We start from the raw sequence: 21730 nt of genomic DNA, 5'->3' as shown, positions 1-21730 counted from the left end.
GGATTTGATTTAATTCTTGCTCATATTGTAAAATATTTTGCAGCAGTATCTGCTCAGAACTGTTCTGATATCTGCTTAACATTTACTCTCAAAATATCCCATAGATGAGTTGGTGGCAGGCAAAAATCACTACGTCTTTTCTGTTAAACTATGTCTTGTTTGTTTTTAAAGTGTCCTTCACCTTATCATGGAAAAAAAGTTTCAGGTTCTGGCTCTTCGCCTAAAGATTTAAAATATGGTGTCCTCAAGCTTACTCTGGTCATAAGGGACAAATGTCATTCCCTCATCCAATGCATTTTTTCTATAGTAGAGCGGGAATTAGAGGAGTGATTCCATATTCCATATCATAGTCTAGAGTTTGGAAATACATTAGTTGAGTAAAGAGTTTGTAGCCCCTCAGATCTCTCCATACCTGGCAGGATCAGTCTCACAGTCTCTACCTAAACACTAGGACAAATCCAGCACATATGAACTTGTAATCAAAATCAGTCTGACCACCCAGCTCCTCAGAAATGATGAAAACGAACAGGAACAAGTTAAATCAGGCTTTATTTTAACATAAATCCAATTTGTACTCCATTTAAGTGCTTTCGTCCTCCACTGACTTCATCAGTCCCACTGAGTGTAAAAAGGTCCTGGGTGCCCATTCTGAGCATTCACGGTATCTGTCTCCTCAAAGTTGAATTCAAATAAGCATACCTCTTCACCTGTCCTCTATGACAAATGTCCAGATCCATAGGAATAGAGCCTCCTTGAAAAGACTGTGGGTTTTCCTTTACAGGGTGACCACAAGTATCAGGTTCAGTCTCAAGAAATGGCCAAGTAGCTATTTGACATACTGTGAGAAGAGCTGAAACTGGAGGGGTGGCCTCCCTCCTAATTTCAAGCGTTTAATTTGCATCTTTGGGGAACTACAACTTTATTTTCAAGGTTTTCTCTGGAGCTGATGTCAGGAATTGTAATTTCCACTAGGTGGTGGCTATAATCCTGGGTGTCACACTGAATTTAATTTCTTTGATTTGACTTTCATGACTATACCTTGAATATTACTGAATTTACTGTCCAGTGTTCCAGATTGCCTGGATTTTTCTTTAAGAGTGATGCGTTCTTTAGCCATCAGATCCTGTATTTTTCCATTGTCTTTGAGGACACCAAGCAGTTTCAAACCTGTTTCCTGTAGAATGTTGTTCCATTCAGACATAAGATCTTTGTCAACATTGTTGACATAAGAATGTTGTTAAGTCTTAGTCCTCTGGGTACTCTCTTGTCCTCAGTTGTCATCTGGTTCATATTTTGGTTGTGCACAGGAGTCATGGATGTGAGATGGATTTACTAGGACCACTGGTAATCTTTTTTCTTTTGTTTTCACTTCATTATATAGGCAAAATCAGATTTCCACTCTGACCTAGATATTTTTAACAACTTCTTCAAGCCTAACTTCCTTCTTCTGAGTGACTGCATGGATAAACTGTAATGCCTCCCCCAATCCAAAAAGCTGTAATGTTTTTGCAGAAATATGCACTGCCTATTTTTACCAGCATAAACACAACTTAACAGAAACAGCCATATACAAAAGAAGTAAGTGTGAAACAAATACTACAAAAAAAAAAAAACACCCTGGTGGAATCATAGTACAATAAGAAGTGCAGCATCCAGAAAAGTAAGAATTTAATCATCAAATTAAATAAGTAACTTAGGAACATAATAAAAATTACCAAGGCCAACTCTGTGAAAAAACTGCCATCCAGGTCAAGGATAACCACAAAGCCTTCTTCAGCTTAATCCACAATCTACACTGGAGTGTGTTGTGATAATTGTAAACAGTATCACCTATATGGAAACTGTAGATATAGCAAACCGACTGTCTGACAAATTCATCTCAAGCTCCGAGTAATGTCACAGAAAATATCAGGAAACCATACAACCCCAGCTATGGTTCAGGACCAAGTCCTGGAGGTGCTCTCAGAGGTCAAAATTACCACTTGTATGGGCACTGACACTATTCCAGGATGCATTATAAATAGCATGAAACAAGATATTTCTGCCTCCTAACAACACTTTTCGACCTCTGCCTACAAACTAACTTCATATCAAGTGAGTAGAAGACAGCATTGGTTATATTACTGCACATGAAAGGGCCATCCACCTAACTAGACAACTACTGTTCACAAATCTGCCCAGCCTCATATGTACAGCTGTGGAACGAGTTATCATGGAACTAATCAATAAGGATATAGGAAGCCACCAAACAATGGATCCAACGCAGTTTAGTTTTGTCAAGGGCACGTCATGTCTGCTCAACCTGGTGGATTTTTCTGTAAAAGGTCATCAGAACACTGGACAAATAGAAGACAATGAACATTGCTTACCTTTACCAGGCCAAGGTTTTATAGCCTACTCATACATTGTGGTTAAGCTTGTTAATCTAGGAACAGACCCCAGTGTAGAAACTCTAGTGTCAACAATAGATTGAAACTGTCTCTCAGATAGGACAGGGAAGTCAGGGTAATGTATGACACCTCAACAAAAAGACATGCCAAAAGTAGTATTCCTCAGGGCTCTTTTCTGTTACTGCTGTTATTTGGCAACAATTTCTCAGAAGTTAAAACAAAAGTCAAATTGCTATGGTTGACCATGTTTGTGGATGACTGCAGGCTGGGAGTAATCATTGAATTTCTCAGTGATCCTACAGGAAGGCTTCTTCCAAAAAAAAAGTTTCAAGGTCATGGACTAAAACTTAATGACAAAAAGAGCATTACTGTATCCTTTGGAAAACTGACTACCCCTGAGAATTATAGCACTGATTATATGCCTTTAAGAATAGACCCAGTACTAAGGGATTTGGACACTTACACTGACAGCGAAACAGCTTTCGAACAGCATGTGTCAACTGCTGTGAAGAAGTCCTTCTATGTTGCATAGCTTATAAATAAAAGGATAGCATCTAAGTCAAGTGATATCAATGTCCCACTTATTCAGCTCTCATTATGACCATCATAGAGAACAATGCCTCCTTTGCTATTTACCTGTCCAGGCATTTGCAAAAACTACAGCATCCACACAGGTTTCTTACAAAAAAAAAATAGTCTGCCTAAGGCACATGACATAATTTAACACTTCAAATCCCTACTGTTATACTCAGTCTTCTACAGACCACCAAGAGACAACCTATGTCTATAACACATCTACAGAGCCAGAAATAATAGACATACTGCATATCTGCAAGCCAAATTATATTAAAAATACCTGGTCAAGAGATCTCAGCCTCTTCTGCAACATAAATATAACAGGCTGGACAGACAAGTGCATATCCAGAAGATAGTACTGCTATGGGACAGACCTTCATCTGCTTAAAGCAAAGCCCTTCCATGAAACCATATAAATGTAATTTGGACCGGGGGGGGGGGGTGGGAAATAGGCAATTTACCCTGGAACTAAACCTTCATCCTCCCTATGGTTAGATGCACTGTTTAAATGATCTACCATGCAGCAGGGATCCCTAATATACTGAAGGCAAAACCCAAAAAAAGTAATTCACTACAAATAAGACATATTTATATATAGCTATGACAAAGATACAGCTGGGTGACAAATCCGAAGCATGACTAGGCTTCAAATGTCACATCAGGGACAATAGCTGAGTGCTCGCCGATGGAACTATGAAACTTATACTTGGGCCTGACAAAGCTCAGTTAGTCGCAGGTTGTACCTTTTCTCTTTACTATGGTTTTGACCTTGATTACATATGGTCTGATTCCACTAGCAGTTAGTATGACAAAAAATATTGGATTCCAGGCCTATCAAAACTACACCTGTCTCTATGTAACCTCACATGCAAATTTGTAACAGTCTGGAGCATTGCCTCCAAACAAATGCCCTGTGTTTCTTTATCAGGACTAAACACTAGCATGTCACCCACTTAATTAACAGTGGATAGAGTGCTCTGCAATGCAGAGCAGCTGGATGCATTTTGTAATACTAAGAGGTGCAAAACTTTAATCTCTGGTATTATTCGCAGTAATGGTCCATCAGCCATTAAGGCAAAATTATAATGCTCTGCAAATTGTATTTTTAAGCAGCAACCTGAATCAGTTTAATACAGCAACAGGGCTTGCAGTAGGCTGCATTGTATGAAGAATAAAAAGGATAAAGCTTTGATGCCCGGCATTGTTGATTGCCTATAATGTTGGATGATTTACGAAAAGAGGGAAATAAGAAAAGGGTACAGTAGGGATATTCTGAGCATTCAGGCACAGATATTAATCAATATGTGTGTGTGTGTGTGTGTGTGTGTGTGTGTGTGTGTGTGTGTGTGTGTGTGTGTGTGTGTGTGTGTGTACATGTGTGTTGGATAATGAATAAGGGGGATGCCTTTGCCAGTGTGATGTATGGTCTGCCCATGATGCTTACCACCAGAAAGTGCTGAGTTGCACTAGTGGTAAATACCTATAATTCAGACATGCAAATTACACAATGATCCCCCATTTATGTTCCAAAATGTGCATGCTGATTGGGCAGCGTGCCCATTGTAAATCCCACAATATACCACTGGACTTTTTTCCATTGGTATAAAGTGTCCAAAACCTTTTTTTTTTAATAAAGAAAAAAAATGAAAAAAATGGAGCAACAGAGACTTTCTTTTCTCTGTTGCTTCCATTTCAAAGCATTGATGTACTGGGTATGCGTAGGAAAGCAAGACCCATACGCATGTGCAGTACATCAATACAAGGAAGCAGTATACTACCACTGGCGGAAGAACAGTAATGCGCCATTATACAAAGACATTATTTAAGAAAAGTAAGTATTTTTTCTTAAATAATCTCATTGTATAATAGCAATAACTGACTCTGTGGTTGTAGTATATTGAAATTTATCCACTGTTGGCTTTATTTAATCACTCAGGCTACGGCCTCATGATTAAACCATGCTAACCATGGGTAAATCTTCAATATACTACACCACGTCATCAGTTATTGCTTAATTAGCTGATAAAGAGGCCTTTTCTCACTGTGGTTGAAATATTTCTGAATCACATTTTCCACAATCGTGGAAACAATACCTTTTGGCTGCAATTCCTACTGCTTGCAGTGAGTTTGTTTCTGAATACCATAGCCTGTTTCGTCAGTTTAGCTTATCAGACCCTGAACTGTGATGTTCAATATTGTTACTGAATACAGGATTTCAAGGTTGTAATGCAGGTTTAATTCCATATTTAGTATGTCTGTAAAATGACAGCATACTGAAAATGCAGCTACCATCACAGATTCTTCTCCAGGAATGAGCTGAGAGCAGTATGCATTGCAGATATTAAGAATTCTTAACAGTGCAAGCACATCTACACATATATAAATATATACATTGGGAAGATGTAAATAGAAACACTATTATTACAGGGACACTCTGGCTTGTGTCTACTATGACAGAAACATTTCTGTTATAATGGAAACTTTGAAGATGTAAATGGAGTGCTCTTAAGATGGGCTCCAGGTTTTAGGTAATCTGGCTATCTAATATTCTAATTTGATTTCATATCAGAAACAAAGTTATTTAGTAAATTATACACAGTGCAGGCTAAGAAATAAAGAAGCAACTTGTTATTAATTTAGCTCTTTCTTTACACGTGTTTCTTGAGGCATTATATAACTTCATTAATTGCTCCACTCCTGCACCTCATATTGATTATAGGGAAGTGTTATTCGATCAATAGAGTGGTAAACTTGGAATGATTTAATGCCTGTTCAGCTGTGTATCATTTAAGGGCAGGTCTCAGTTGACTGAAGCAAAGAAATGATTATTGAGACCGAGCACCATGTCACCTAACAATTATGATGTTGGGTAGTTCAGGCTTTTTATTAGAATATTATGGCAGTACTTGATGTCAGAGGTGAGCCATGGTTAGACACAAAATAGGATGGCCATAAAGCTTGAGTACTCAGTCCAGCTGATTCTGCTCAAAGTTAGAACTTACTAGTCCATGTCTGTGGTCAATAGTGTAAGACACATTTCCATTTCTGAGAAACAAGCCTGTCAGTTTTCTGAGACCCATTGACAAAAAAAAAAAACAAAAAAAAAAAAAAACAGTGATTTAAGGCTGACTGCAGACTCAGCAGTCTCAAGAAGGTGACCATAAACTGAAACAAAAAATAGATACTTTAGAACTGCAAGCCATGATCTATGCTATGAATGAGATACTGAAAACTGTTAATGAAGATATGTACATTATCAGGCAGGCAGAAGTTGAGCAAAAACATCAGACTGAAGATGTGCAATGTTCATCAAACAGTCCACTGATAAAAACAGTGAGCAATATGACAAAAGTACAGCACAGTTACAGAAAATGGGGATTAAGGAAAATATTACTTACCCTGCAATCACAATGGCAACATGGCATGGTAGAAAAAGAAAAGGGGAGGAAGTAATGGAGTTCATAAATCTTTTTCTGCTTGATCATCATAATACTTAAGGAGTGATGAAAACTCTGGTAGGGAAAGTCCACGCTGCCATTATGGCAAGGTTGAAAAAGGTCTAAGGGCAGAGATGGATATGAGGGCTCTATGAAAAACATAAACTTAACAGCCTTTGCATTAGATAAATCTTTACCAGATGATAACATACAAGACAAGAGAAAGTTGTTCATGGTTTGCTGAAATCCTTTGTGCCTACAAAGAGGTATTTCCAGAAATCATAAACATACATAACATGTTTTAAATGCATGAACACTAGCATGCTTCATGTAACAAATATCAGTCTCTCTCTCACTGAAGATTCCTGAATTGCTGACACCATTTCTTACTGACCAAGCAGTTGATTTTGTAGCTGTAACTCACAACAGTTGTAGGGTGAGTTTTTCCTGTTTACAGCCAGCACAGACTATCATTTTCTATTTTACACTTTGTGGGTCTTTCTCATGTATGCTTGTAGAACTGTCCACCTATGCCTCTTTGGAGGAAGGAAGTTATGTAGATTTGATCTCCCCTTTGGACTAGGAAGAACAGACCACAAAAGTTATAAGACTATGATTTTATTGAAGTTAATTTTGTCATTTGGGACATTTAGGTACTGCATCATTACCCTATTTATAAGCATCTTTTCTGGAGTTTTTTTCATGCAGTTGAACTGACTCCTATGTTTGTACTATGGTGCTCTACAAAGTACCTATAATGCACTCAAGAATCATGGAGTTTTAGGATTTATTTTATTTCATTATTACTCATTTTATTGTGATTCAACTCAGTGATATGAAGTCACTTATCTAAAGCAAAATAGAGTGTTTTTTTTAGACTTTGCCCCATTACACCACATTACTTAAATAAATTATCTCTTTGGTTGTCCTAATTTTATGGAAAGAGGCTTTATCTTGGTGAGATAAGTCTTGCTAAAATAAGCCTATGGTAAGCTAAACGCTTCCATACTTTTGTACATAGTTCAATACACCCAGGTGGAAGGTATAACCATACACCCCATTTGCTGATTTGGTTGTCAGATTTAACCAGAATTAATGTGTGCTTCCATCCCTGACTATGTAGGAGGGGGTCCTTTTGATTGGAGTCATTAACACTGTCCAGTCAGTGGGGATAGAGCTTAGTCAGGCTGTGTACATGTGTTTTATTCAGCCTTTAACTTTCTCTGTTCTTTTGCAGTCAGTGCTTTGTATAAATGTACATAGTTCAGCAGTATGTGTCTGTTTCTTACTCTGACACATTCTATTTTTTGTTTCCTTTAGTCTTCAAAGAATGTTAAATTATAATAATCATTTGGTTTTTGGTAATGTGTAGTCAAAGTATGAGCCAATTAATAACTGTAGATGGTATGTGTGCCTGAGGCAGTGGCAACTATAGACAGAAGAAATATGAAGGTTAGGCTGGGCTGACAAACTTTTTTACAGGAAACCAAATGAATCATAGAATGATCATGAATAACTTAAAATACCTAACTACTTTACAACCCATAGCTGTACACAGAGGGAAGGCGAGCAATACTTTTGAAGTTGAATATCCAGACTGGCTAAAGATTAGTTAATGGCATGGCACTGAAATGGAATGGGAAGCTGTCAGTGTCCAGTCCTTTAAGACAACTCTTCTTATGCATTCTTGCTATGGAACTGGCACTGACTGACTACTTCCTTTCAATATTTTTTTTTTCATTTCTTTTTCCAGGGAGAGACAGACAGATTGATCAACACTGACCACCATTCATTAAGTGTAAACTTCAGCACAGCCCTTAATGAACAACTGGACACATCAAGAGAGTCTAGGGAGGCTCATAATAAGCTTGCTGCTTAACTGAGTGCTTGTCTACAGCTGTAATGTGAGTAGATGTTTAGAGGGCTCTGCACCTGTGCATGACTTTGCTCTTTAGGGAAGGACAGGGAGTTATCTGGATTTGAATCATTAAATTAGAGGCAATATATGGATGGTCACAAAGTAGGGTGTGTCACTGTGGAGAATAAACCCCATACTGTTTAATAATCAGGCTTGTCACCAAATTCATTCCCTGATCAAAAAATGTTGAGTAGGTTGTGCAGGTTTTTAAGGAAGCAACCGTCTTTTATGGGAGATTCTCAAACTGTAGGGCAAGGATTACATACAAACCAACAGAAAAGGGAATACTGCTCTACCTGAGGCACAGATAGGAGCCTTCAGAAAATTATACTGAATGCTACTTCAGAAAGGTATCATTTTTGAGCAGATATAAGATATCAGCAAGCAGAACCAAAGTATAATCTCACTTTTAAGTCCACTATAGCAAGCTAGTTTTTAATGAAAATATTGGTGCTGCGGTAGCGTTGTCCCCTCACAGTTAGATGTTGCCCATTCGATTCTCAGCTAGAGCATCTTCTGTGTGGTGACATGCATGAATGGGCATTCCTTCGTTGAAGGTTATGCGTTAGGCCCAGCAAGCCAGTACGTAAAAATCTACTGCCAATCATTAGCAGACCGGAGTTCCACTGTGGTGACCCCTAACTGGGAAAAGCCAAAAGTTATTGGGGGTTAGGAGGGTGGCTGGGCAAGCATTTGATACACAAAATTTAAGTTACACAGATTGACTGTGTCATCACAACTGTGAAAATTCCTGTTGGTACAGCACACAACAGACAGAAGGGAATTTAGAATTCACCATTGAGGATTTATGAAAAAGTCTAATATTCCCATCCAGGAATTCAGGAATTGAAGGAAACTTTAACCCTATTCATGGTGGGACTACCTATGGTCAGTGATGGGATTTTGCTAGAAGGGCAGACGTACATTCTAACATAAAACAGAGCACGCTACTTATGGCCACTAGCTGGTTTAAGAACAATTTAAAAGGTCTACAGAGTTTCTCAAAATGTAGAATCTGTACAAATCTCACAAAAATGAAATCCTTCTGTGCAGAAAAATAAATAGTAATGTGAATAGCCTCTTGTGGGTCTATACTAGTACATCGAAAGACATCTCCATCGAACAACTTTTCATCGACATCAAACCATTGCAATTCACTTTTATGATTCGAGGAATTTTTGCCAGGGTAAGGAAGTACTTGGCTAACTCCACAAATTTTCCTTTTCCCCTCAGAGTTGGTATATATAGTTAGGGGTGTGTGGGGTGCACAGCCCCATACTTGCATGGGTCTCATTTAGTGCATTACATGTTTTGTTGTGCTACAGGCCAATTATTTTATTATCCTGGTAAAACTTGTGTGAATTGTGGAAGTGAGTTGCGACAGTTGGGTGTTGATAGAGAGGCGTTTGATGGAGATGTCTTTCGACAAACTAATATAGACCCCCTCTGGCTGACTAAATTTGTAGATGATTGCAAATTAGGAACTGTCATTGAATTGCCCACTGACACAAATGTTCTCCAAGAAGGGCTGACACAGACAAACGACTGGTGTCAGAGCCATGGACTAAAAACTAAATGCCAAGAAATTATAATAGTATCTTTCAGGAAGTCATCCACCCTCAAGAGTTGACCCAGTAGTCAGGGAGTTGAGAACACACATAGACATTAACCTAGCCTTTGACCATCAACTAGTAATGAGGAAATCATTCTATGTTGTACAAGTTATAAACAAAATTATGGCATTTATGTCCAATGAAGTCACTGTTCCACTATGTTCAGCATTCATCAGATCTATCATTGACTACAATGCCCCCTTTGGTGTGTACCTAACCAAGTATATCCAACAACTGGAACATCCACAGAAGTTCTTCATTAAAAGAATACAGGCCATAAGTCACATGTTCTATGCAGACTGCCTCAAGGCTCTATCCCTGTATTTTCTCTGCTACAGGGTACCAAGGGGAGATCTATGCCTGGCATACAAGGCGTTATCAGACCCCACTCTGATGGAAGTCCTTCTTAGATTTATCAAGGGCACCAGAACTTTTCAGAGATTTGAAATGCATGGCTAGGTTTTAAAAGGCCCTTGTCATCATTAGCCTAGTAGAAACGTATGAACCTATAAGCACTTTTGACTATAAAAGTCTTCATCAAAATAAAATGCTACTTCACATGCATTCACCTTTATAGCAAATGTGTACACCCACATGACCAATTAATTTTAAACCCCTCCCTCTCCCTCTTTTAAGTACATATTTTAAAATCTCTATTATAGGTTCATAGGTTCATACTAGGCTATCTGCCCTAGGGCATTTATAAGCCTAGCCAGAGTTGTGTGGCTTTCACCACCCCTTAGGTTGAAGAATACTATACCCATTAGTTTGCCGTGCCTCTGTCCAGCAGTGATGCAGAGATGATCCCCAGTGTAAACCTACGATCTCCCATCCACTGGTCAAGATTCCTCTTGAACAGAGCCAGTGAGGTGCTCTGTCTCACATGGACCGGGATTCTGTTCCACAGCATAGGGAGTCTCTGGGTGATGAATCTCTCCCTCCAGCACGTCCTATTTATATCCGTGTTGAGGTTTAAGTCTCTTGCTCTTGTGGCTCTAGTGGATTTGGATTTTTTGAGGTGGAGCATGTCCATTAATTCCGGGTTGGACATGGCCTTGTATGTCAGGCACAGGTCACCTCTGAGCAGACGGTATGCTACTGAATAGAGCTGGAGTTTCTTCAGTCGGGCAGCATATGGCATATTTTTGAGCCCCTTTATCCTTTTGGTGAGGAACTTTTGGGGTCTTTCCAATTGCTGCAGGTGTCGGGTAAGATATATTCCGAATGGGGCATTGTACTCAATCATTGGTCTGATAAGTGAAGAGTACAGGGGAACAATGACCTCCCTTGATCTGGATGTGAATCCCTTCATAATCAGGTGGGCAATGTAGAAGGTCCTCCTAACCACTTTGGCAATGTGAGTGTCAAAAGAAAGGTTACTGTCAACTTGGGTCCCCAGGTCCCTGATAACCTCTTCTGTGCTTAATGGATTGCCACCTATGTGGTAACTTGGGGTTACCTTGTTTTTACCAAAGGGTATGACTATACATTTTTTGGTGTTTAGCTTAAGGCCATGGCTCTGGCACCAGTTATCCGTTTCTATGAGACCTCTCTGAAGGATATCTGTGTCTGATGGATTTTCAACTATGGCACCCAGTTTGCAGTCATCTGCAAACTTTGTCAGCCACAATCCTCCTATGTTTGCCTGCACTTCTGAAAAGTAGATGCCGAACAAGAGGGGGCCCAGGACTGAGCCCTGTGGGACACCGCTTGTGACCGGCTTGGAGTCTGACATGGCACCAGCAACTCTAACCCTGTGGGTTCTGTCCTTGAGCCAGTTTGCAACCCATCTTGTGACATATGGGTTTACATTTAAGCTGGTGAGCTTTTCTATGATACCCGAGTGGGGTATTGTGTCGAAAGCTTTTGCATGGTCAAGGTAGGCTGTGTGAACTGCCTTACCCTCATCAATGGCCTTGGTGACCATTTCAAAAAAGTCGACCAAGTTCAAGAGGCATGATCTGCCCTTGACAAAGCCTAATTGGGTAGGATCCAATGTCTGTAGGTCCCCTATGTCTTTATTTATGAGTTCCATTATGATCCTCTCCATAGCTTTGCAGACCAGGCTTGTTAAGCTTATGGGGCGGTAATTACCAGGGTCCATAGAAGCACCGCCTTTGTGGAGTGGGACCACAGTTGCCGTACGCAACTCTTTGGGTACGTATCCTGTGGTAAGGCTAAGATTAAACAGCAGCCTTATGTGTGGGTTTAGTTCCTCATTGAGTTCATGTAGCACACAGCCGGGGACACCATCCGGTCCCATTGATGCTGTGTTTTTAGCTTTAGAGAGAGCAGCTCTCACCTGGGCATTTGAGATGATTGGGAGGCTACACTCTGCTGGGATAGATATTTCTCCTTTTGGGGGGAGGGAGGGGAGAAATTTTCACTGAACCTGTCTGCCAGTATGTTTGCAATGTCTGTGCGTTCAGTGATTTTTGTATCATTTTGGACTAATTCTGAGCATATCTGGGAGTTTCCACCCAGATTTCTAACATAGCTAAAGAAGGCCTTATAATTGTCTTTTGAGTCCTTGGTGATTTTTCTCTCAGAGTTGGCCTTGGATGATTTTGTGAGTGATCGTAGTTTTTTACTAGTATTGATCAGAGATGTCTTCCCTTTTAGGGATTTTGCTCTATCTTGTAGTAGCTTTCTCCTCTTGTTGTAAAGTTTGTTTATGGCTGGGGTCCACCAGATCGGGCGCTTGCCTTTGGTGGAAAGGGTCTTTATTTTATTTGGGATTGCTTGATCCATGCAATCCTGGAGGTGCTCGTAGAAAGCATTTGTAAGGGATTCAGCAGTGTGGGTTGTGGTTTCCAATGGCTCAGGGGCCTTGAAGGATACCACACCAGTCTTAAGAAGTGTGAAGTTGGCTTTTGAGAAGTTCTTCACTGTGGTTTTTTTGTGGGGGGGGGGGGCGGGATGTGGATCTCCAGTGAGATTAGTTTATGGTCTGATCTCACCAATGAGGGATATACTTCCGGTGTGGAGCATTTTGTCCCCATGTTTGTGATGATCAGGTCTAGTACATTTTCACCTCTTGTGGGAATGGTGACAAGTTGTTCCATAGTATTTGAGTTTATGAACTCCAGGAACTTTTGGGCTAGGGTATTGGGGCTTGAGTAATGTTCCCAGTCTATGTTTGGGTAGTTGAAGTCACCCAATATGATGGTGTTTGGAGAGACATTTATACTCTCCAGTGTCTTCAGGAAGGCTGTGTGGAGTTCCTGAGTTTGAGAGGGTGGCCTGTAACATGCTACAAACTGTAGAGCAGTTTTGCCTATGGTTAATTGCACCTGAATGGTCTCTGATGCTTCGTGAGTTGCCACCAGCCTGGAGGTGTGGGTATCCTTGATGAATATGCATACACCCCCTCCTTTTGTGGTACGGTCCGGGTTTTGGGGCCGGAACGCATGACATGAGGTAAAACCTGATAGTGCCGGGGTGCTCTCAGGAGCCTTGAACCAGGTTTCAGTCACAGCACAGACATCAATGTTCTCCATGCTGAGGAGGGCTTCGAGGGCGTGCATCTTGAGATTTAGACTTCTGGCATTGAGCAGCATTACCCTTAGTTTTTTTCCATTATTGTTTTCTAGGGCGGTGGGTTTAGAATTTGAGCCTTGTCTAAAAAAGGCACTATGGGGGTGGCAAGAGCCTTTGCCAATATCCGGAAACCCAGGGGTGACAGGTGCAAGTCGTCCCTTGCGAAGCAGCGTGGCTTGTCAAGCATGTCATTCCAGCCAGACAGACATTGGATACCCTTAGTATGACACCAGAAATTAAGCCAATTATTAAAACTGATCATTTTGTCTCTGTATTGTGGCATCATTCTTGGTGAAGGTAGGATACTGCTCAGGGTCAGGGTCATACCAGCCTGGGCTACATAATCTTAGAGCTCCTTTATGTCTCTTTTCATGTAGTCCAGGGAGGTATGTCTCAGGTCATTCACAACGGCATGGACAATGACTGAGTCATACTTGTACTTGCTGTGGAGTGACCTGAGTGCTTGTGTTATGTGGCAGATTCTAGCGCCCCACAGGCATCTTACTGTGACCCTCTCCTTGTTCAGTCTGGTGAGTAGGACGTCAGTGTGTCTGACTATGGAGTCACCTATGACAAGTGTGTCTGGCATTGTGTTTGGCCTTAAGGGCTGTGACTGATTTGCACACTGACTTTGTGATCTATGTGTTGCTTGTGTTATGTCATGAGGTAGCAGTTGTTTGGGTGTCTGCTTTGGAGGCCTCTGCTGTTTTGGTAGATTTTTGATCAGTGCCTCCGGGTATGTCTTTGTGTGTTTATGTGTTTGATTTGTAGTTGTGATAATTCTATGTGAGACTGGGTTTATGGTGTGTGTGGTTACCTTCTCCTCCTGTCTGGTTTTGCCAGTCCTGAGTTGAGAGAGCTCAGCCTCCAGTTTGGCTATATAGTTGCATCTCTTGCATGTATTTGTGTTTTGTGGGAGGAGGAGAGGGTTATCTGTGTACATGAGGCAATTGTAACATTTCCTCAATATTCCCAAATTCACCAGCTGAGCAGGAGAGGACGCTAGCAACTGACCCTTTGACATGCTAGAAGAAATGAAAAAGTTTGCTGTGTAACTGAGTCAGAAATGACCTATAGGGAAGTGGGTACTCAAGGGGGTTTTAAGCTAGTGAAGTACTTTGTATAATATAGAAGTGCTTTACCTGACTAAAAAATGCTTTAGGAACAAGTGCTGAGCTTTACAGATAGAGAATAGACTGTTTAGATTACAAGTAGAGCAGTTCTAAGGGAAAAAATGAAAAGCTGACTTTACGGAGCCAGAAATAGTATAACCTTGTATAACCGGCGCTGCCCGATGGTGCTCTAGTGGCAACTCCGCGCTAAATGCAGAAAAGGCAATAAGTCAGTAGTACAGGCTAGCTCACTTTAGTGGGCAGCCAAACAATTAAATTAAACAGCAAACAAACACTTTTCGATTTGAATTAGACTAATTTCGACTAAAATGCACTTTTAAGTGCAGATAATAAAAAATGCAGTAAATAACTATGAAAACAGTTAAAGCTTGCTCTAGGTAAGCAGTAGAAGGTAAAACAAATATAAAAACAGCAGGATACTTAATCAGGAAAGCAGTCGCTTTTTTTCAGTTCTCTGTAGCCAGGAAGACTCAACAGGACCACGTGGAGCTGTGTCTGAGCAATATGGCTTCAAAAAAATGCCAGAGGCAGATTTTAACCAGGGAACTTCAAAAGAGCTAGAAATGGTCCAAAATGACCAATTACTACAGCTTCTTGTGCTGATGTCACTTCCCTCAAGGACAGGTAGGCTATTCAAGGCTCCCCACTCCCACTGGTGAGCTAAGAAACTTCCTTCTATCCAAGTAAGGCAATGGACAACACAGGTTTGCTTTTTAAAACCGCTTTACAATTAACAACACCATTTAGTCCAGGAGAAACATGAATGTCCCACCAAAATCTGCCATTTTACTTCATGAAATTCAAGTTCATAATCACTATTTCCATTAAAAACTTTAGAAACATGATCAAGAACAAAAAAAAATATATATAAACCGACATAGATGAGTGAATATTTTACTAGGGAATCAATCAATTTGTTGTTTTTTGCATCAATGTGATATTCGTCAATGTGTTTTCTAAAAACTTTATTTTTTTTTCCTACATAATAAGAATCACAAGTTGTCTACTGTCCATAATAAACTACATATGATGTACATGTAAAAGAACCCGATACCACATAGATTCTTTTACAAGAAGGACAATAAACATTAACACCTTCTGCTGTGTATTATGCATACCCCTTTTATTATTTCAAAAAAAACTTCACCTTTGTTGCTTTCTAAACAATTCTTTAATATCTTTCCTTTTTAATTAATAAATATAGGTTTATCTCCCATTAATTTAAAAGCTTCATCATTTCCTACCTGTACATGCCAGTTATTATATATTATGTTCTTAATCACACCACTAAAAAAAAAAAAAAACAGGCGGCAAAGAAACTGACCAATTAATATTCTGTCTCTGAAAATCATGTTTGATAATTTTTTTGTTGTGTCCACTGTCAATAATATTTTGAGTTTTCATATTTTGGTATACATCCATGTGTGTGCGTGTGCGTGTGTGTGTGCGTGTGTGTGTGTGTGTGTGTGTGTGTGTGTGTGTGTGTGTGTGTGTGTGTGTGTGTGTGTGTGTGTGTGAGTGCATTTGTATATCTATATGTATATATATATATATATATATATATAGAGAGAGAGAGAGCGAGCAAGAGGGAGACAGAAAGAGAAACAGACACACACACACACACACACACACACACACACACACACACACACACACACACACACACACACACACACGCACACACACACACACACACACACACACACACACACACACACACACACACACACACACACACACACACACACACACAAAAACATACTGACATGGGGTTATGGAATTCAAGCTTCATGAAGACCAGTAGGTTATAACCTTGACAATATGACAGTGCAACCTATAGATCTATTAACTTCTGAAAAGTGTGAAACAGTGATATAAAACTGCACAACCCACATACAAAACACTTTCTTTTTGCAGCTCATTGTTTCATATAGTCAACTTGTAGTTTACCATATGCTGGTAAAAAAAGGTTTTCTTCATTTCGTGCAACATCTCTTGGTTAACTATCCACCAGTGCACTGTTCTCCTTCTACCTGGTGAACTTCACCCCTGACCTTTCTTACTGTAGCAAAACATTCATCCTCGGTGTTATTATAATGACAAGATGCATGTCCTCTCCGACCTATGATGCATCATGCCTCCAATCTACGCATTGATAGTTCTCTCTTTGACCACCGTAGTGGTAGAAGAGATACAGAAATAGCTAACAATGACTGGCAGACTTCTGCAGTATGTAGCCATGCCTGTCACCATACAAGAAAATTTACAAATGGAAGCTCAGCCGAGGTGCAATTTAAAATTCTGTATGAAGCCTTCCTTGGATGAAAATAAAATGAAATGAAATGGCCATTAACGTTTGTATACCACATTTCAATGTTTAATTGACGAGGTTGTAGCTCAGTAATAGAGCACATGCCTTCTATGTGTGAGGTGCTGTGTTCAATACTCAGCATCGCCATCGCATATTTGGCTCAGTTTATAGAAGCTGCTCTAGGATTAGTGTGCTCTCTCTCTGATCTCTGGAATGAATCCAAATGAAATCCAAACAATCCTTTGAAACCTACAGAAAAATTATATTTTTATTCACTGTACTGCAGTTTTATACTGTGTATTACTAAATTGCCACCTACATTTAACTGTTTTTTTAGCCATTTTAACTGTTTTGCTGTTTCACTGTTTCAACTGTTTGCTGTTTGAGACTATTTTTCCTCCAGTTTGTATTTTCTAGTACTTTTGTATTTTATAGCATAGGCTAGATTCAGTTTTGCTGAATCTAGACTGTTTGGTATTATATGAGCACTAAAACCAGCCATTAAGATGGCCCCCTGCACCCTTGTGGCAGAGGAATGTAGCAAAGGACTATTCTGATTTGAAGATTATTGGAAGAAGGCTCAGTACTGAGCATTTCCACTGGCTGGTGGTTTGCTCGAAAATTGCTTAACTTAGCTTGTTTTTAGATAGGACATTTGCAAGGGCCTGTGCTCAGTTTACAGGAACTGCTCTTGGATTGGTGTGCTCTCTTTGATCTCTGGAGTGAATCCAAATGAAATCCAAGACATCCTTTAAAATCTACAGAAAAAGTAAATATTTGTGTTCACTGTACTGTGCTTTTAAACTGTGTATTACTGGACTGTCACCTATCTAACTGTTTTTAACTGTTTTAACTGTTTTGCTGTTTCACTGTTTCAACTATTTGCTGTTGGCATGTTTTTTTTCCTGTCCATTGTATTTTCTAGTGCTTTCTATTTTATAGTAGAGGCTAGATTCAGATTTGCTGAATCTAGACTGTTTGGCATTATCTGAGCACTAAAACCTGCCATCTTATATTGAGGGCCCCCTGTACCCTTGTGGCAGAAGGGTGTAGCAAACGACTCATGTGAGTTAGAGATTGTTGGAATAAGGCTCAGTACTGAGCATTTTCATTGGCCAGCTTGTTTGAAAATTGCTTAACTTGTTTTAAAAAAGGGTTCTCACAATTGCTATAAAAGTCCCATCGTTTCCATGGATTTGCACCTGTTTTAATACAGCTCCACAGAGTTTGGTGTGCTCTCCTAACTTCATCTGAGTAATCCAAGGCATTTGTTTGCTCAAAGGGCACCTTCATGCCACAACGCTCAGTGGAGGTAACCATTGGTGGTTATAGACACCAAAGCTAAAGTATATTTATTCTCCCTTAGAAGCTGCCCATGCTCCAACTGAGGAGACCCTTAAATTGTGCTTAGCTGTTTGGAGATCACCTCAGCTGGGCATTCTAGAGTATTTGTCATTTTAACTGACATCTCCTAATCCGTAATAGGCTCATACCCCTTGAGAGCCCCAGTAGCATATACCCATTAAGCCCCTAATTAAACTACATTCTTCCTCATTAAAGTAAGCAAATTTACATCTAGTATTATGGATGGTCAGTTTTCCTCCATTTCTCCTGCCAGCCTGATTGACATGGGAATCCTGGGCAGTGTAGTAACTGTACGCCGACAACCCACTACTCCTAAACCACTCAAAGTAAATTTATGAGAGATGCATATACACTAAGTATTTGGAATCCTGCCTCTCTCATTCACAGAACAGTAACACTGAAAAGGTTGTCAGCCCACATTCTACACCTGCACAAACCACGCTCTCAACACATAAACCATCATACGTGGTGGTTCTCACCAAAACGTACCTAAGCATCAGAGACCTCCAAAACACAACATGCTATGCCTACAGCACTCAGTACACATAAACCCACAAGCACAAGTGTCTCACCAAACAAGCCTCTAAGGCAAAGCACATCTAAACAAAATTTGTTGGTCATAGACAACGCCATAGTAAGATAAACAGATGTCCCACTCACTTGGCCGGACAAGGAGAAGGTTACAGTCTGCTGTCTTTCAGCTGCCAGGATCTGCCAGATCACACATGCACTGATGTCTAACCACAACCTAGCCTTGAGCAGTATACTACCTTCACCCAAGATAATACCCCAGTATAAACAAAAAATTACTGACTTCAACAATTGGTCTAGTTTCTGGTGTCATTCTAAGGAGATTCAGTACCTGTCAGCCTGGGATGACATGGTAAATATACCATGCTGCTTTGCCAGAGATGGTCTTCATCTGTCAACTCTCGGATTTCAGTTACAGGCTATGGTTCTTGCCTCCCCCATAGTGCTTTTTTTAGGTAATGTCACAACAACAAAATTCCGGAAGTAAAATATCTTCTAAAAGCAACCTCAAAGTTATGCTGTTAAATGATAGGAACCTAAACCGAAAACTGCACTCACTGGAAGCTGACCACATCTTATCAGATGTTGACATCTCTGCAGTCACAGATACTTGATTTAAGGCTATGGAAAGCACCTCGTCCATACCAGGTTATAATGCCTGCCACACATTCAAACCACAAACTGAAAGTGCAAGAACTAAAGGAGGTGGAGCATTAATATTCATCAAAGATAAATATACATTTAGACTGATTAAACAAAACTATTCTCTTGAACTAATCCAGATCCAATTGACTGTAGGTAAGACCCCTCTCCAAGTTATTGCCAGTTATAGGACCCCCTCCATGAACCAGGATACTCATACTGCATACTTGAATCTACTTGAATCACTCAAGGTTCAACCAAACACACTGGTTTTAGGTGCCTTTAACTACCCATCCATAGATTGAGTAAATTATGCATGTACTAACACACTTGTCCAAAGGACCCTGGACTTCAACTCCAGTACCCCATAAAAGTTTGTTGATACCACCACAAGGGACCAAACATTCTGAATCTGGTGCTCACTAACATGGGTGATCGTTGCACCACCATATGTGTATGGTCCTCCCTAGTGAGGTCTGATCATAAATCAGTCTTATTAGAAGTAACAATAACATGTGACCCCCCCCCCCCCTTAGCAGCAATTAGACTAAAAATCTTCTCCAATGCCAATTACAACCTAATATGTGATGGCATTAATAGCTTCATAGCTCCTGCCCTCACTGATCGCATGGACACCTATACCAGGATTTACACCAATGTCTTGTTTAAGCATCTATACAAATCTGTTGACTCAGCCATACCTGATAAGACCAAAAGAAGATCCTCAAGAAAGAACAAGCCTGCCTGGTGGATATCTGCCATTAACAGATTATGCAATAAGAGAAAGAAATTGGTGTCTAAGAACAGGAAGGAACAGTCTCTGAATTGGAACCTTTATCTCCTCGGCTTAAAAAGCAAGTAAGGCACCTTGTAAGACATTATACAGCTAACTATGAATCCAAATTAGCCTCCTTTGCAAAGGATAATCATAAGGCTTTCTTTAGCTACATCAAAATCCTTAAAGGAAAAGCCCATATCTGCACAGAACTGGTTGTGAATGGCACCCCGAACACACAGAAATAGCCAACCTGCTAGCTGAGAGGTTCAGTGAAAGCTTCTCCCCCCCTGTCCCCACCACATATCCCCCAAAACATCCCCTATCACCTACCCTCTACCTAGTATCTCCAAGGCGCAGGTCATAAATGTTCTCTCCAAAGCACAGCCTGTATGGGACCTGATAATATCCCAGGCTGTGTTCTAAATGGATTAAAACAGGAACTAGCTGCACCACTGAGTACTCATTTTAACCACAGTCTAAGCACTGGTTTGTACCTGAATGGAAAACAGCAACCATCATCCTGTTACATAAAGGGGGCAACTCCACTGACCCTGGGAACTACAGACCCATAAGCCTTACCAGTCTAATCTGCAAGGCTATGTAAAGAATAATCATGCACAGTATAAACAAAGATAGAGGAGACCTTCATGCTTCACTGAGTAAAGAAAGATTTGGAAGAATGGTGTTAATGGTATGCATTCCTTTATGGATCCATTGAAAAATATTCTTCCAGAGATTGGTATGAATGACCCTTGTAGACACTTTGGATCTGGCAACCATCTTTTTACTGTTTGTATTATGACCTGTTTGCCATTGTATATCAGTAAGTTTATTTTTTATGTTTGAGTCTCTGCTTGTTATGTGCTTACTATTAAGATAATGTAGATAAGCCCAGTAATCGGTCTAGGCGGATATTGCTAGGGATGACTTAGCTAGATAGTCATATGTTTAAGTATATTGTCTGCCTGAACAGTTTGTGCTTTTTCTTTTTCCTTTCACACGTATATATTTTTCTCCATATTTTATTTTTAAATGTACCATTGTACTTCTTTTTGTAAGTAAATTATTTTTACTTATTTATTTACCCATAAAAGCTTCTAGCTAATTTATTGATTTGTTTATTTATTGATAAAATGGGTGGTATTTACTATGAATGGTGACTAAATGCTGTTATCTACTTCTGATTAGCAAGACTGCTATGATTTAGATTACCATTTGTGTTTTTAGCTATTTGTTTTTTTCAAAAAAAGTGGAACAGTAACTGGAATTAGTACATTAGATAATCATGTAATCTAGAGTTCTTGGTCCATCGCCTTCCATGAAAAGTAATATCTGTGTGTTTGTGTGTGCGTGTGTGTGTGTGTGTGTGTGTGTGTGTGTGTGTGTGTGTGTGTGTGTGTGTGTATGAAATATTTTATTCAAAATAGCAGTTACTGGAGGAAGGGAGCACTAGAATACACTGAATACAGAGGAAAGTGGAAAAGGAGCCTGAGAAG

This window comes from Protopterus annectens, chromosome 3.part1 (genome assembly GCF_019279795.1).
Source record: "Protopterus annectens isolate FY-2018-M chromosome 3.part1, PAN1.0, whole genome shotgun sequence".
In the NCBI taxonomy this organism is placed as follows: domain Eukaryota; kingdom Metazoa; phylum Chordata; order Ceratodontiformes; family Protopteridae; genus Protopterus; species Protopterus annectens.
This window is presented reverse-complemented; position numbering follows the sequence as displayed.